This window comes from Quercus robur, chromosome 11 (assembly GCF_932294415.1).
Source record: "Quercus robur chromosome 11, dhQueRobu3.1, whole genome shotgun sequence".
NCBI classification, from domain to species: domain Eukaryota; kingdom Viridiplantae; phylum Streptophyta; class Magnoliopsida; order Fagales; family Fagaceae; genus Quercus; species Quercus robur.
In genome coordinates, this window is record NC_065544.1 from 8,770,832 (window position 1) to 8,788,187 (window position 17,356).

A 17,356-nucleotide genomic window follows, 5' to 3' on the forward strand; every position below is an offset into this window, starting at 1 on the left:
AAGCTTATGTTCATATTCTGCACATACATTGTTTGATAATAAGTTTGAATTGATAATTTGTAATTTGGGGGTCTAAAAGTTCAAGGTGTTTTACACACTATTTGAACATTCAATTGGTATCAGAGCGGGTACATTTGTTTTGATTTAAATACTTAAGTGTGATCCTTGACCCCTTGTGTTTATTTGCCATGGATAATGCTTTGTATGCTTCTATGGATGTTTTGGATGTTATTGAGTGTAACATGTCATGTGTTTGTGAAAATGCCTCTATGAGTGTTAATCCTCATAATTGTGATGACATGTTACTTGAATCTATGGGTGTTGTTGATATTCCTAACATCAAACTCTTGAAGAAAAAGGCTAAGAAGTTTAATAAAGATTTGAGCAAGTTTTTTTGGATGATTTGATTGCTAAGCTCAATGAATCCAACAAATTGGTTGAAAAATATAAGAAACTTGTTGAAAAATCTCTTGAAAAGCTGAAAGAGTTTGAATATTTGAATATGGACTTGGATGCTAAATTTGTTTTGTCTAACAAACTTGTTGATGAGCTAAAACGTGAAAATGAATCTCTTAAGATGCATGCCAAGTGTTTGATTGCTGAACCTATTTCTAAAAAGGATGAAAATATTTGTTGCAATCATGTTGTGGTACCCGATTTTGTTCCTATTGTGTGTTCTACCTCAAAGGACAAATCGATGTACATTCCTCCACATAAAAGAAATCAAAAGGTGGAGAGAAAGACTCTTAAGTCAAAGCCTCCGTTTAGGTCTCAACCTAAGGTTTTGAATGGATCTAAGTTTGTTCCAACTTACCACCATTGTGGTGTGATTGGTCATATAAGACCTTAATGTCATAAGTTGAAGAGAGAACAAAACCAAGTTGCTAGATCCATTCCCAAAAAGCCTAGTGGACCTAAATATATTGTTTGTCACCATTGTGGTGCCTTTAATCATTTAAGACCTCAATGCTCTAAGTTTCATGCTCTTAAAAGAATCAAAAGAAAAGAGAAACTTGAGCTTCTTGGAAGTTATGCTAAAAAGGGTAAACCGGATTTGAGTGAAAATAGTATGTTGTTAAAGAAAGTGTTTAATGCTCTTAACTCCTTGTCTATGTGCATCTTCGATTCTTATTCTTCCAACCCTTGTCTCACTTTTCATGAGACACTCATTGCAAACAATCGTTCCGTTTAGATAAGGAAGGGTTCTTATGGTTGAGCTTTTGCTCTTTTGGTCTTTAATCTAATTCTTTCGATCTATGTTGGAATATTTGCTTGAACAGAGAGTGGGTACTCCTGCACAACAAAAATGGATTACTAAACTACTTTGTTATGTTTTTATTGTGAAGTACAAGCATGGTAAGGAGAATGTGGTGGCTGATGCTCTATCTAGAAAGGATGAAAATCTAACTAGAACTTCCATAGAACCTTCTGCTTTTGTTGTGGGTATCTTGTGCATGATTTCTTTTCCTACTCCAACCTAGCTTGCTGATCTTAAGTCAAGTTATGCATCTGATCCAACTATCCAGAATATTGTTCAAGCTATTCAGTCTAGTCAGGTTGCTCCAAAGGTGTAAGGTTGAATTTAATCAACCATCTTATTGGCTTTATTCCGTGCCAAATTTGCTTGTAATTTGGCAATTAGTAACCCTGTGTTTAGGTGGGAATCATGTAAGGGTAGTGTGTGAGAGAATGTGAAGAAATGCTCAAGACTGTGCAGTGAAGCAAGGACTCGCGGCTGGATCTCGCGGGTGGCTCACGGCTTGCAAGCCGCCAAATAATGCACACGTGTGAAGCATGCAGAGAAGCTGAACCGTCATGCCAGCTATAGCACTATAGGACAAAAAGTCTAGACTGGCCATTCAGTTATCTTGCAGCTTGGACTCGCGACTCAGTCAAGTCGCGAGGCCAAGTCACCAGTCCACTCTGTTATGGAAAAAATGACTCTTCGTATTCCTTTCTCACTCCAGTATAAATACCCCTTATACCCATTGAGAGCTTCCAGAGAGAATTTTGAGAGAGAAACCCTAGAGAAAAACAAGATTGACTCGTCCACAATCTTTATATAGTGACTCTTCAAATTCCTCAACTCTCACCCTCTCCTTTGTCACATCCTTGAGAGGTACATTAGCCAAAACCTTTTCTCACCATACCCATATCTATGAGAAGGCTATTTGGTGCTTGGGAAGCAGTTAGGAAGGGACCAATTCATATTGGTTGATGCTATGGGTTATAGTGGAATCTGGTAAGCTAAAGAAGACAAAGGTTCAGTGTAACCTTGTTGGAGCAAGAAGCTTGGAGGGCTTAGGTACACTAGGTAGATTAGGCTTAGAGGGTCTTCTGCTGTTCATGTATCCCAACTTCATTCTTTAGTGAATTATTTACCGCATGGAGGGCGGCGGAGAGGTTTTACGCCGAGGGCTTCAGTTTCCTCTTCGATAACACATCATTGTGTTGTCCTTGTGTTTGCATCTGTCTTCCCTTAATCTTTGCCATTTAATTTCTATTGTGGATGTGATTTTATTTGGTTTAGATTGTTTATCAATTCTGTTATAAGTTTATGTTCATTTTCCGCACATATATTGTTTGATATTAAGCTTGAATTGATAATTTGTAAATTGGGGGTCTAATCGTTCAAGGTGTTTTATACACTATTTGAACATTCAAAAAGGATTTACCCTTTGTAATGACTTGATGTTTTTTAAATGCAAGTTGTATTTGGGGCAATTCAATGGTGATCTAAAGACCAAGGTGTTGCAGAAAGTGCATGATGGTCCTTTGAGGGGTCATTTAGGCTATTTGAAGACCTTTCACAAGCTTAAGAAGGATTTCTATTGGTCTAGTATGAGCAAGGACTTGAAGCAATACATTAAGGAGTGTGATGTGTGTCAAAAACTTAAGAATGAGACTTGTTATCCTGCTAGGTTGCTACAGCCTTTATCTATCCCAGAAAGGCCTTGGACAGATGTAAGTATGGATTTTGTGGAAGGGCTACCTAAGTCCCAAATGAAGACTGTGGTGTTTGTGGTGGTAGATAGGTTAACTAAGTATGCTCATTTTATCCCTCTTTCTCACCCTTACACTGCTGCCAAGGTAGCTAATCTTTATATGCATTATGTTTTCAAATTGCATGGCATGCCTTCATCCATTGTTAGTGATAGGGATCCTGTTTTTACATCTAAATTTTGGTCAGAATTGTTCAGATTGCGAGAGATTACATTAGCTATGTCTTCTGTCTACCACTTCCTATCTGATGGCCAAAATGAGATTGTTAATAAAAGTTTGGATCATTACTTAAGGGCTTTTGTAGCTGACAAGCCTTAATCTTAGGTGGAGTGGCTTCCATTGGCTGAGTTTTGGTTTAACACTAACTTTCATACATCCATTAAACTAACTCCATTTGAGGCTCTATATGGATATCCTCCACCTAGAGTTATGGATTATGTGCCTAGCACCACTCAAGTAGGGGCTATGGACTTGTTGTTGAGGGATAGGCAACAGCTTTTATCCTTGCTCAAACACAACCTCACTACTTCTCAAGAAAGGAGGAAATGGTATGCTAATAAGAAGAGGGTGGACCGGTCATTTAATGTGGGGGATTGGGTTTACCTCAGATTGCAACCCTACAAACAAGCCTCTGTGCATCATCAAAAACTAGGGAAGTTAGCTCCTCGATTCTATGGCCCATTTCAGATTTTGCAAAAGATTGGGTAGGTTTCTTACAAGTTAGATTTGCTAGCTGGTTCCCTCATTCACCCTGTTTTCCATGTGTCCAATCTCAAAGCCAAAGTGGGCCAACGTGTGCAACCTAGGTCTACAATACCAACTGTGTCTGCTGATTTGGTCCTTTCCCCTGAACCCATGTCTATTTTGGCTAACAGATCATATCAATTGAGGAACAGAGTCATTACTCAGGTGTTGGTTCAATGGCAAGGTGAGAGCAAGGAGGATGCCACCTGGGAGAATTTATTTGATCTTCAGCAGAAATTCCCACACCTTGTGGGCAAGGTGGTTAGGATTGTGTGTATTAGTTATTTTATTGAATTGGTAGATTGGTTCATTAGTTCTTTCATGTGAGAGCTGTTGTAGCTATTGTTGTATTAGAATTAGTTAGTAATTAGCCAACTATGTAAACAGTAAGTACTGGTTAGGAGGGTTAGTTAGTAAAGTTGGAATGGAAGGGTTATTTAGGGAATTAGTTACAGATTGTATAAAGGGTGTAACAGGAAATCGTTAGGTTCTAAAGACTTAGGAACTAATGTATTTAGAACTCTAATGTGTATTGTTGGCAAACCATGATCAAACAGGTTGTTAGTCTTGTTTAGACTTGCTCAAAGTTGTGTCTTTTATGTAAAGTTGGAATCGAGCTGTTGCAGAAGTATTAGTGCATTTCGACTTAGCTCGATCGACCAAAGTACAGGCTCGATCGATCGAATCTTTGGCAGAATGTTTTTTCTGCAGATTTCTCCAACTTAGCCCTAGCCTATTAAAACGTGTAGGGTTTTATGTTTTGCCCTAAGTATAAAAGGCAAATCTTAGCCACGTTTTTTTGTTGCTCTATTTGCTGTGTGTGTGAATCTCTTGTAAGATCTAAAGGTGGTTGCCTTCACACATGCTTAGGATTATCAAGAAGGAGATTTGATTGAGAGCTTGATGATCATTCAGTTGCTGCAATAAAAGCTTAAAGAAACACAAGCGGGTGTGCTTGTACTTGCTGGAGAATCCAAGAAAGAAGGAGTCTGCGGTCTCGAAGCTTACACGTGGTCGTGTCAGTAAGTTTCTACTGGTGGGTAGCAATAGGATATTAGTGGTCTAAGTCCTATTATAAAACTTCGATTCTTTCATAGTGGATTCAGGTTTACCTTGAGGATAGTTAGGTTAAATCCTCCCCAGGTTTTTACCGATTTGGTTTCCTAGGTCATCATATCATTGTATTATTTATATTTCCACTGCTATGCATGATATGATTGTTTGATTGTGATAACCTAGATCTGGAATTTGGACTAAGTAATAACTTGGCTAATTAACTAGGTTAATCCAATTGTGTTTTAAGGGGTCTAAAAACTCACAGAAACACAATTGATCAATCAGATCATTAATAACAATTTGTCCTACTATCCTTTCTTGTATCTTTTCTCTCTTCTCTCTCTCTCTCTCTCTCTCTCTCTCTCTCTCTCTCTCTTCTGGAGGCCTAGCTATCCTACAATTTAGCTACAACACAACACACGCATACATTGAACCCTAACAACTTAGCACGACTCTAAATTATTATTAGTATACAAAATTATCATAAACCTAGTTCTTGCTTTCTTTTGAGCGAATTAATAATTGTTTTTGAAACAATTTATTATGAATTAATAACATAATAATATTATTTTAAATGCAATTTTCTAAACCCAACATCATAGTACTACATTGACTCACTCTTGTTTGACTGCCACAAGCCTACAACAACCTAGTTAATTTGATGAATAATGCTACTAACACAAACTATTTTACAACATTTTTACAAATTGCTGATGTCTAGAATATATATAGCTTTGTTGATGCCCATTTTTGCAAATCCATATCCAAAAGCCCATGAGGAAGAAAGCCCAATAAGAAGCAAGACTTAAAAGCCCATACAAAGGAAAACCCAATGAAAAGTAAGGCTCAAAGACCCAATAAGAAGACCAAAGAGTAAGAAAGGTCCAAAGAAAAAAATTCAAGGGAAAGCGATCTACAGTAAAATGCATATCTGCAGCAGAATAAAAATCTACAGAAGAATACAAATCTACCCTAGAATACAATTCTTTAGCAAAATGGCTTCAACAGATCAAGGCAAATTAGACCCAAGACCATTCTAATCCAATCAACATTATCTGGCCCACAAAGGCCCAAATCCTTTTGTATAAAAGGATAGGCATGAAAGAAGTATGAAGATACACGATGAAAAGAAACAAGGAATAGCAGGAAGTGTCAGCAACAGAAATTGCGTGAAGGAAAGAAAAGCCAAACCAAAGGAAATGACAAACACAACAGGAAATGCATGAAGAAATAAGACAAAGACATACAGTAGAACGAAACAAAGCTAATCTGCTATGGTAGAAACGGCATGGGAACAAAAGAAGACAAAAACAAAAAATAGTAGAGCAAGCACATAAGGGTCGGAGCACCACCAACTTGTACCCAGCCATGCCAATACAAGGAGGTAGGCCCACGGTTAAGGGGATTCAAAGGGTGTGGTTTGGTGGTGGGGGGAAAGGGGTCTATATTTGGTTTCCAGCCATGACTTCATTTAGGAATATACCCTACTGGGATGGTATCTTACCCAAAAGAGATAGTAGATGATTGGGACCATCTGATGCGTGCCATAGAGGTAGGTGGTGAGGTAGCCCAATCCTTATCCATTTGAACCTAGAGGTAGAGGTATACAGCAAGAACAAACAAAATGGAATTTTGTCATGAAATGAGTAGTGGTGGAGTGAGAATGTACTGAGCAATGGTAGTGGCTGGACAACTAATGGGTTGGTGGGTAGTCCTGAAGGAATGCCCAGAACAAACCAAAAACAGTTAATGAAGCTTAGGGGTAAAAGGGAGAAATCTCATTGAATTAGCTCACTATAAAAATGGGAGGCAGCTATAGATGAAAAGGAGGAACCCATGGTAAGAGAGTGGTAACACCTAAGAGAGGCACTTAGAGGGGGAGGCACCCAAAGAGAGGGACCCAAGAAAAGGAAAAACCAAAGGGGGAACAACCCACAGCAAGAGAGCAGTAAGAAACTAAGATTAAAAAGAATGGAGAGAAAGAAAGAAATTGGTAAAAAGAAGAGAGAAAATATGGTAAGAATAGGGGCATGCATCAATAGACTATCTTTTCCCTCTCTTTTAGAAAACCTCCTCTTTGAAGTCTGTAAAAGTAATAGCTAGTAGCCATTTAGGCCTATTCTCCAAAATGTACAACTTTGATGGTAAAAGCGTATGACAAAGTTGTTCAAGTTGGGGTTTGGGTTCCTTCTTGGTTTACTTATTCTATGGGAAGATTCAATATTTGATTTCGATTACAAATATATTTGATTTCACTCGTTAGAACTTATATCTGTTGTATTTAGTTATTCTACTGTAGCACATTTTTTATCACGTTCGCTACATCAGTTGTCCTACTGTGGTATCTTCATTTGCTATACTAGTTATTCTGCTATAGCACATTTTTATTTTATTGTGTTAGCTATTGTACTAGCTAAACCTTTTCTGCTAAAACTTTCTTATTTCTTTATTATTACGTGCTTTACTCTTGACACGAACCAATCATTATTCTGCCATACGCACATGTATACATTGTGGCTCATGTTCCGCCATATATTTTACATATGTATATGTGAATATGTATAAGTGTATTTACGAATATATGTATGTATATATTTGAGAATATGCTAACCCATGTAAACTAACATTTGCTTGATGGGTATTTTCTTTGGGTTTTAGATTTGTTTATATGCAATAAGTAGAAAAGTATTTCTGCAGTAAAAAGTGAAGAGTAGTCATTTATGTTGCAAAAAAGTGTAGAAAGCTTTGCTGCACAGTAGAAGGCTTTACTGTGCAGCAAAAGGCTTTACTCTGCAGCAAAAAGCTTTACTACGCAGCAAAAAGCTTTACTCTGTAGTAGAAAGTTTTACTGCACAGCAAAAAAGTCAATCTTGTGGTAGAAACTTGAGAAAAGTTCCTTCTACAGCAAAAACAAAGGATAAGCCCACCTTGTAGCGTCTTCCCTTGGACTTTGGACTCAATGTTTGCGCACAAACTAGCAGCGGTGGAATGGTACTTTGGAGCCCATTTCTCAAAGCGCCAGACCCAACTTCCTTTTTAGAAAAAGGCCTAGACTAAGCATTATCCAATAACATCAAGACACGTATCTAAGGTACAAGAAACATAAAAAGAACCCTCGACAAGCTTAAATTGTGTATATATATAGCTTAAATTGTTGCATGTTGTCTGGAATTTAATCCTATTCCTTAGCACACTGTTTGTTTATGCATATACCAGATTGGCCAAGCCAGTACTACAAACATTTCACTAATAATTTCTGTTGAAACATCTATTTTGCAACTTCAAAGGACGGCAATGGTGATTATTCTTGGACAACAGGACACAGAACTTGACTGCCATGCCACTGGGCAAAATTGACAATTTGACGCAATGAATAATTGAAGGACCAAAGTAAATTTTTGCCCTATAAGAGCATCCACATTGGTGGAGCCATAAATTTAGCAATATGACTCCACAAAAAGCTACTTATCTATTTTACCTTCTCACTTTATAATACACCTAACATCAATGGATCTATATTTTTAGCCATTTGATTAAAGTAATATAAAAAATTCTTTAAAATAAAATAAAAAAATATCCACTACAAAAAGTTTTCAACCAGCCACAACACACCAGCAACAACCTCAACCATAGTCCATGACAAGAAAGAAAAACCACCACCCAACACAGCCACAACCACCAAAATCATGGCAACCACAACCACCAACCACAACTACCAAACCACCACCATTTCAACCACAACCCATAGTCATAACCAAACCCACAAAAAAAAAAAAAAACAAAACAAAACAAAAAACAAACAAAAAAAACAAAAAACAAAAAACAAAACAAAACAAACCAAACCACCACTATAGCCACCAAACCACCACCACAGCCACCAAACCCACCAAAAAAAAAATATCAAACACCCAAATTCCTATATGAGCAAAGATCAACCAAAAATTAATCAAACACAAAAAAAATAAAAAATAAAAAATAAAAAAAATAAAAACCCAATCACCCAAATTCTGATCTAAGCAAAAAGAGAAAAGAGAAGGGTCTAGGGAGACGAGGCTTTATGAAATGGGTTTGGGGAGATGGGTCTCAGCGAGATGGGTCTGGGGAGATGGGTTTGTGGGTCGACGAGATGGCTGGTAGTTGGGCAACGAGTCGATGAGCAACAAATCGGCAAAGGTGGAGTCTGAGGAGAGAGAGGGCAACGGGAAATGAGAAGAATTGAAGAGAAAAATAGATATTTTATTAAAAAATAGTGTGAACACAAAAATTTAATAATTTTTTTTTTTTACATATGAGCTACAGTGCACAACCAAAAGTAGTTGTGCACTGTAGCTGTGAAGCTAAAAAATATGGCTTTGACTCCACCAATATAGCCACATTTTGGTATTTGGTGGTGCTAAAAATAGCAATATAGCTTTTTAGCACCACCAATACTAGTGCTTTAATAGGATGCCGACTTAGCAATTGAACTTTTTTTTCTTATTTTTTTAAAAAAACTTTTATTTTATTATTATTAATGATAGCAGGGACGGAACTAGGTGGGGCCCAAGGGGGGTCGGGCCCCCTAGTTCTTTAGAATTTATATATATATATATATATATATATATATATATATATAGATTTACAATTTTATTGTTGCTATGCAAATGAATGTTTTAGAAATTATATTTAGATTGGGGATAGTGATTTTTGGTTGAGGAAAAGAGAGATTGTAAGGTTGTAATTTACAACTATGTGTTTTGTTGGCTTTAATTCCGTGCCAAATTTGATTGTAATTCTGTTCAATCTTTTATACCCTGTATTTCATGTGGGATTTATTTGTAAGGGTTGTGTGTGAGAGAGAGATAGAAAGTGCGTGAAGACTCAAGGCAAATTGAAGACTGAAGTGTTTTCACAGGTAGCTCACGAGTAAGCATGCCGCGAAGTGATGCATGTGCCCTGCACATGACTGGAATGCGAAGAGTTAGGACAAGATGAAGACAGTTGTGTTTCGCGAGTGTCTCGCGGGTAAGGCCTTCCAGTGAGATACCTGCAAAATATTCTGTTTTGCTAGACTATCATTTCTGATACACACTTTCTGTACCTACACTATATATACCCATATTATCCACAGATGTTGAGGAGTGCTTTTGAGAGAAAACTCTAACCACAAACCTTGAGAGATAGAGATTTTTATACCCACAATTCTCTACACAATTGCTTGTGGATTTTCCTCAACTCCTCCCTCTCCATTTCTATACCATTGAGAGGTTGATAGCCCAAAAACTTACCACACCCTTTTAGAGAGTCAAGTGAGATTCTGGTGCTGCTGGGAAGTATTAGAAGAAGCCAAGCTTTGGCAGGCTTTGGCAGATGCAATCGGGCGTATTGTGGGATCCAAAGAGTTAGACAAGATACGGTTCCGAGAAGCCTTGTTGGAGTAGGAGCTTGGAGGGCTTAGGTGCATCGAGTAGATTAAGTTTAGAGGGTCTCTTGCTAACCCATGTATCCCAATTGATTTTCTAGTGGATCGATTATCGCTTGGAGGGCAACGGAGAGGTTTTACGCTGAGTACTTCGGTTTCCTCTTCAATAACACGTCGGCATGTTATCTTCTGTTTGCATTCTTCTTCCCTACTCTTTTAGCTTCCATATTACTACTGTGTTATATTGAATATGGCTTAGAGTAGTTTATTTGTTTATCTGCTCGCATTTACTCTATTTCGCACTTAGTATAAGTTAAAGTAAAATCTATCGAGCAGTAATTTTTAATTTGGGGGTCTAAACAGCTCTTGTGTTTTAACACATTTTCGAGCTTTCAAAGATGATTTGAGATAATAATGAAAAAAAAAAATTGATAAGGAAATAGTATTATGATGAAATGTAGTTTAAAAAAAATAATTGTGAGTATATAAAATAAAACAAAAAGGTTATTATGCTAAAATAGATAGAAATTTTTGCATGAGCTTATGCAAATGCTCTAGTGTAGTAAGAAACAATAAAGCTTTGTGTTTTTGTCTTTATTAGTAGATGATTTCATTATAATATATTACGAAACAAAATTTTGTGTATTTTTCTTTGCTGATAGTTTGTTAATACTAAATAGATGCTAATTTGAAATTTTATGATTTTTTTGTTTTTACTTATACTCTAACCCTCCTTAGCTTGAAATCCTAGGTCCATTCCTAAGTGATAGTCTCCTCATGAAACTCCCCTGTCTAGGTTAATTAATAAAAGAAAATTAAAATCAAAAGAACATAATCAACAATATCATAAAATTTTCTTACTTACAGAACAATAAAGGATGAAAAAAAAAATCTAGCGTATGTAAATCATGAAAAAAAAAAAAAAAAACTGTGTTTTTCTTAGTCTGCATGACAAAAAATTATATGTAAAATTTTATTTTATTTTATTTATATGATATGATATCTAAAATTAGAATAAATTTGTTAAACTTTTGTTGAACTTCCATGTTAATTTTATTCTATAAACTAGTGAAAGTCTTGTACATTGCACGACTTTAGTGATGAATTTTCTTTATATATATATATATATATATATATATATATATATGTATGTATGTATGTATGTATGTATGTATATTGAGGAATAATAAATAAATGAGTTATTATTACATAATTTAAAACTCATTTCTAACTAAATAGATGATTATTATTATATAAAATGAATAATTTTGTATATTTGTTCTTATGTATAATATCCCTAATTAAAATGATCAATAAAACTTTTCTACTTTTTTTTATTTTATAATTCCCTATTTATTAATGAGGGGTGATTTGAATCAAGTAGTTAAATCTTTTATAATACTTGCATAAATAAAGTTATCCTAAAATAATTAATTCCAAACTAAAGATTACAAAATCAATTGTATTTGTACACCTAAAAGAAATTTCATTCTTTAGTCAAATTTTAATATTTAATAATCTATTTTAGTGTTGATTTTATTCAAGTGGTTAACACCCTAACTTATACAACTTAAGTAATGTCTCTAATTATAATGTGCTTTAGCCTCTAAGAACAAATATATTAATATTACACATAAAAAAATAAAAATATATATAATAATTAAAACATTTGACAAAAAAAAATTAAGAAAAATATGAATTCATTAATGAAAATAATCCAAATTTCAACTTTTTTTAAAATGAAAAATAAATTAAGTAAAAATAGACTTACATAGAAATTTGGACCGATGGATCTAATTTAGTCAAATATTATCTATGATCTAAAAAGATATAGAAGAAAACTAAATTGAATTTAGTTAGACTTTCAAAGAAATCCAGTCAAGAAAAAGTTCACAGGAACATTAAGGGGTTTTCCCTGTTTAGGATGCTCAATTTTGATGCCTAAAATATTCTCAACTTTACCAGTATGTAAATTTTAAATAATAGGATTAAATATATATATATATATATATATATATATATATATATATATAATTACTGATTTTAAAAACTCCTATATTTTAATAAAAATGAAATTCCTTTTTTTTTCCAATAATGTACTCTCTTTTTTTCCTAATTTCCAAATGAAATTGCCACAAGTCTTATAAAAAAAAAAAATTGCCGCAAGTTTTTCTATACGACTATTTAAAAAAAAAAAAAAAAAAAAAAAAACCTTTTATCCTCATCCCATCATCCCATTTAGTTTTTATTTATTTATTTATTTTTATGAGATTATCTCATGTAGTTAAAAGAATATCCAATTATCTACTACTCTTTTTCACTTATCTAAGTAAACTTATTTAGTTTTAAAATCCTAAATTTTAGGCTACTTATAAAATCTTTCTTTTCTATTTCTCTCTCATTTTGTTTTTATGCACATTTAATTCTATAAAAAATAAACCCAATTTGTCAAGTTGAGTTAAGAGTTTTCTTTTTCTTTTTTTGAGAAGAGAGTTAAGAGTATTTAAAAAAAAAAACCCCGTTGTTATTATCCTTAGCAGTTTTTTTATTTATTTCTCCAAATTTACAACTTAAACTAGCCTCATAAAACTTTGTGTTTTTATTTTTATATAATTTTTACTTTGAGTATTTAATTTATAGTAGATAAAGCAATTTGAAAATTAATAGGAGAGTGGTCATATTTTTTAGGCAATGTTTTAGTAAGAGTTAGAGTTGCATTTTTACCGGATTGTCCTTTAGTTTTGTCTCTACTTAAATATAGGGGTGTAGGGGTATTTTTGAACTAAAAAAATAAGGAATCCAAACAGCGGAAGCCTTTTAAATAGTAGTATAGAGGAACAACCACCACTCTTCGTTAATTTTCTTTTGTTTCCAATACAAACTTCAGATTCAAAAAATCAAGGTTAAGGCACAAATGCATATCTTCACATTTATTCCTCTCTCAATTTCTCCTTGGAGAATTTTGAAGAACAAGATCTACACTATACAATAATTTTTTCAGGTATTTTTTTTCATATCATAAATAAAATCTCCACTCTTCATATTATTTTTAATTTTAATTAAATACTTTAACCATTGCTACTTTTATTATTCTTTCTCTATTACTCATCACATTTTACTCTCGATTAATTCTTATTTGCCTTGCTTTTGTGGTCCATTTGAGCAAGCATGTGATCATCCTACCAACTAGCAAGTACCAATGGCTTTATTTTACCTTTTTTTTTCATCTATTTTCATATTTTTATTTGCTTTGTATTTAGTTGGAAAACTTTAAATTTTAGTTTTGGTTTGCAATAAGGACTGCTTTAAATTTATTCAAAACTATTTATTTCTTTTGGCATAATTAAGATACTCTTTGTAGGTTCCAGTTAGCTCAACTAGTAAAGTCTCTGATGATTGTATAAGAGATCTGGGATTCAATCCCTGCCTACACCAAAAACCGATTGGTATCTTGATCTGATAATAAAGAGTTATTATCAAGAGCAGACACCACAGATTAAAACTCTCTCTCTCTCTCTCTCTCAAAAAAAAAAAAAAAAAAAAAAAAAAAGGAAAGATGCTCATCTGTATTTCTTTCTATGTATTTTGTTTTTCTTTTGAAAATTTTTTCCCTTTTGGTTTTCACATTTTTCTTTTTAGAAAAAAAAAAATGAGCACAAGCTTTTCCTATTCTAATTGATTGTTTTAAAATTCTATTTTTCCCATAGTGGAAGTAATCTTTCCAGTGGTATCCAATAATCTTTCTAGTGGTATCTCTAAAAAAAAAAAAAAAAAAAAGCCTCTAAGGCTAGTATATATTATCGGTCTGAAAAATTATCATAAAACTTTTTTTTTTTCAATTTTTTGTTTTCTTTTCGTGATTATCAGTTGCTAATAATGTTAGGTTCTAAAGACTTAGGTTTTATGTATTTAGAACTCTAATGTGTATTGTTGGTAAACCATGATCAAAACAATATGTTTAGTAGTATTTAGACTTGCTCAAAGTTGTATCTTTTATGTAAGTTGGAATCGAGCTAATGCAGAAGTTACTATGCATTTCGGCCTGGCTCGATCGATCGAAGCTTAGACTTGATCGATCGAATCTCAGGCAGAATGCGTTTTTCTGCAGATTTCCAACTTAGCCCTAGTTTGTTTAAAACGTTTAGGGTTTTCTAATTTGTCCTAAGTATAAAAGGCAAACCCTAGCCACGTTTTAGTGTTGCTCATATTGCTGTTTGTGTAAATCTCTTGTGAGATCTAGAGGAGTTTTCCTTTACACAAACTTAGGGTTTTCAAGGAGGAGATATTATCCACACCTTGATGATCAACTCAGTTGCTGCCATTGAAGTTTAAAGAAACACAAGCAGGTGTGCTTGTATCTGGTGGTGAATCCAAGAAAGGAGTCTGTGGATTCGGAGCTTGCACGTGGTCGTATCAGTAAGTTCTACTGGTAGGTAGCAATAAGAAGTCGAGCGTGGGGGCTTGTAAATCTTATTGTATGAACTTCGATTCTTTCAAGATAGTGGATTCAGGTTTACCTTGAGGATAGCTAGGTTAAATCCTCCCCAGGTTTTTACCGATTTGGTTTCCTAGGTGATCATATCTTTGTGTTATTTATCTTTTCGCTACTATGCATGATATGATTGTTGTGTTTGTATTAACCTAGATTTGGAATTTGGACTAAGTAACAACTTGGGTAATTATCTAGGTTAATCCAATTGTGTTTTTAAGGGGTCTAAAAACCATCAAATAATAAATTAATAATATTATATGTAAGTGCAATTTTCCTAACTCAATCATTGGTAATTGGGAGTCAACTACATTGAAAAAAGTGGAAATATTTGGCAAAATATTCTAAACTCAACCATTGGTTTTTTTTTTTTTTTAATGAGAAAAATCGTTGTTAAATTGCCATGCCATTCGTATCGGAATATATTTGGCAATATGTCGTTTTTTCTTTTTTTGGACTTGGCAATATGTCGTTATAATATTATAATAAATAGGAGTATATTTTTCTCTTTTTGATAAAGTTTTTTTTTCCCCTGTTGCTAAATACCAAGAATATTATAAAAGTTTTTTCTCAAAAAAAAAAAAAAAAAGAAGCGAATATTATTATAAAAGCAATTTCTTTTTGATAATTTTTTTTTAGTAGATTCTTTTTGATAAGTTGTAATAAATATTAGTAATACTTTGATACTTCTTTTTTCTTTCTCTTTTTTAAATCTTAGAAGAAATTATAAGATCAACTTTTTTTTTTTGAAAAAGAAATTATATGATCAACTTAAACTACATTATTGAAGAAGGTCTTCTCAAAAAATTAAAATAAAATAAACTTAAACTACATTATCAAGATTTTAAGCCATTGGTTTCTTAAGTAAATAATAATAATAATAATAAAATAAATAAATAAATAAAAGATTTTAAGCAATTGACTTGTCTGGGTCTCTCGGTGCACAACAACTTGATTTTTTTTTATATATATAGGAACAAACTCATTTTGATTTTTTTTTTTTTTTTTTTTTTTTGACGGGACCCTCATTTGAATTGCCAGGAAGTTCATAAGATTTTTTTTTTTTTTTTTTTTTTTGTGTTATTACTTATATCTAAAAGTCAACAAAAGTCAATATGTACATTCTCAAAAAAAAAAAAAAAAAAAAAAAAAAGTCAATATGTTATTTTAACTTAAATAAAGCCAAGAGGTTTGTAAGTTGTAAATTAATTGGTTGATGGTGATATTTTACGTTGATTTTAATAAAGATATTCAAAATTCAAATCTCTTATTCCCAACTATCAATATCAATACTATCTTCGGGTCTAATTGTTAGGAGGATTTTTGTTTCTGTTTTCAAAACAACATAAAAACAATTTTCAAAAAATTAAACTTGAAATTAGTTTTCAGATAATAATTTTTATATTTTGTCTTTGGCTCCCACTTTTAAGAACAATATTCAAAATACTAAACATGCATCTTGCATTGTTGACTATATTGCATGGATTGAAGAAAATCCTTGTTGCATTGAGCAAGCTTATATCCATGATATAATAGCTATTTCTAATATGTAATAAAAACAGACTCTTCCCAGCAAAAGAAAAATAAAATAAAATCATCCATTCAGTTACAACTTAAATGAATAACCACCACTCTTCATCAATTTTCTTTTGTTTCCAATACAAACTTCAGATTCAAAAAAATTCAAGGTTAAGGCAAAAATGCATATCATCACATTTCTTCCTCATTTAACTTCCCCAAAAAGAATTTTGAAAAACGAGATCTACACTATACAATAATTTTTTCAGGTATTTTTTTTCATATCATAAATAAAATCTCCACCCTTCATATTATTTTTAATTTTAATTAAATACTTTAACCATTGCTACTTTTGTTAATATGTGTCTATTACTCATCACATTTAACTCTTGATTAATTCTTATTTTGCCTTACCTTCATGGTCCATTTGAGCAAGCTTGTGATCATCCTACCGACTAGCAAGTACCAATGGCTTTATTTTACGTTTTTTTTTTTTTTTTTTCTCATCTATTTTCATATTTTTATTTGTTTTGTATTTAGTTGGAAAACTTTAAATTTCAGTTTTGGTTTGCAATAAGGATTACTTTAAATTTATTCGAAACTATGTACTTCTTTACGCATAATTAAGATGCTCTTTTGTATTTCTTTCTTCTTCTTTTTTATTTTTGAAATATTTTTGCCCTTTGGTTATCACATTTTGCTTCTTAAAAAAAATAAAATAATAAAATTATCACAAGCTTTTTCTATTCTAATTATTTTTATTTTTTTTTTTACATTCTATTTCCTCACAGTGGAAGTAATCTTTCCAATGATATATAGTAATCGTTCCAGTGGTATTCCTAAAAAATAGAAGAGCTTCTAAGACTAGTATATATTATTGGTCTGAAAAATTACCGTAATTTTTTTTTTTTTCCATTTTTTGCTTTCTTTTCAAGATTATCAGTTGCTGATAATCAATTAATAATATTATATCTAAGTGCAATTTTCTTCACTTAATCATTGGTAATTGGGAGTCAACTACATTGTAAAATAGTGGAAATATTTGGTAAAATATTCTAAACTCAAATGCTGGTTTTTTTTTTTTTTTTTAAGCACAATCTATGTAAAACTGCCATGCCATTCGTATCGGAATATATTTGGCAATA